The following is a 1,314-nucleotide window of genomic DNA, read 5'->3' on the forward strand; positions in this document are numbered from 1 at the left end:
CGTTATTTTAAAATCGATGCTGACTATAAGTTTAATAGTTTGCATAAGTGCCTTAAGTATGTAATAATAGATTCATATACTGATGGTGACATGGTGCAGCTCTTTCCGGTCATCTTTTAGTGGTTATTATAATATTTGATGGATATTGATCAATAACACATCAATGTATTTGCAACTCTGTATCTTACTTTATAATTCAAGGTCAAGGTGAAATTATTTTTTTCTTTTGAAGAATTTGTTGGTCCTCTGGTATTTATGTTACTTATACATAAGAAATTAGGTGGTTACTTTTGCTAGGGGTTTCTATATAGTCATAATTGCATTTACTTTTGGTTGGTATATATTTGTTGGATTTGATCATCTGCTACAAGCTTGGCCAAGTGGTTGAGACTTGCTGTGAATAAATGGGACAACATCATTACTGGTAATAAGGTGGAAGTCTGGGGCACGAGTTCTTGTTGTCGTGGACTAGGGAGCTCACTCTCTCTTTTGAAGGCGAGGTTTATGTGTTTTTTGCTGTTATGCCCCAGAAGGTCACTCTTTGTTTCTTTCTTGCTTGTATATTATAAATTGTTTAATTCTAAAATGCTTGTATATTATGTACATAGTAAGGCATTATCCCTCTTGTTCATTGCATTTGTTAATTGTGTCAGGAACTATATGGTGGAATGTTGCATAAAGAGTCTTTGGGAGATCGAGCGTGGAGTACCAAGCATTAATGCAACAAGCTATATTTTGTTTCATCATGTAAAACTTAACCAGGAAACTTAAATGCTTTTTAGTCTATCCAATGTATGAATGCTTTAGCAATGTTCCTTAAATTCAATATTTGATGAATTGATGTATCCCAATGACTTTGGTACAAATGTTGATCATTTGATGGTTTGCATTCAATTTGTATTCCAATTGTTCACTATTAATTTATATCCATTCAAAATTTGGGTACTCACACAACGCAATTATATATATCACACAATGGATTTTAATAACTAATGTCATTTAGTTTTAATCTCATACAACAGAAAAGGCTAGAACTCAGTTGTCCCAGTTTAGATCACATAACAGAATAATTAAAAAAACGTTGTATGAGAATCTTAACCCACAACGGCATAAAAACAAGTTCTGTTGTGTGAACTGCTGCGCATGACTGCTGCACATGGTTGCGCCTGGCATTTGTAGAGTTCTGGGACAACGGTGCAAATGAATATATGTCGACTGATTGCATCTCACACAACGGTGAATTCACCGTCGTCTGAGTTTTCATCAGACAACATCGAGATAGACGACGGTGAGTCTCCAAATCACACAACGTTT

General features: G+C 34.8%; 1 long non-coding RNA gene across 1 annotated transcript; it reads left to right on the plus strand.

The window, feature by feature from the left end:
- Positions 1-475: 475 nt before the first annotated feature.
- LOC121049810 lies at positions 476-894 on the plus strand. The gene is made up of 2 exons (XR_005801390.1): positions 476-533; positions 654-894. It is a non-coding gene; the product is annotated as an uncharacterized LOC121049810 (long non-coding RNA).
- Positions 895-1,314: the final 420 nt, after the last annotated feature.

This window comes from Rosa chinensis, chromosome 6, assembly GCF_002994745.2.
Source record: "Rosa chinensis cultivar Old Blush chromosome 6, RchiOBHm-V2, whole genome shotgun sequence".
Lineage (NCBI taxonomy): Eukaryota > Viridiplantae > Streptophyta > Magnoliopsida > Rosales > Rosaceae > Rosa > Rosa chinensis.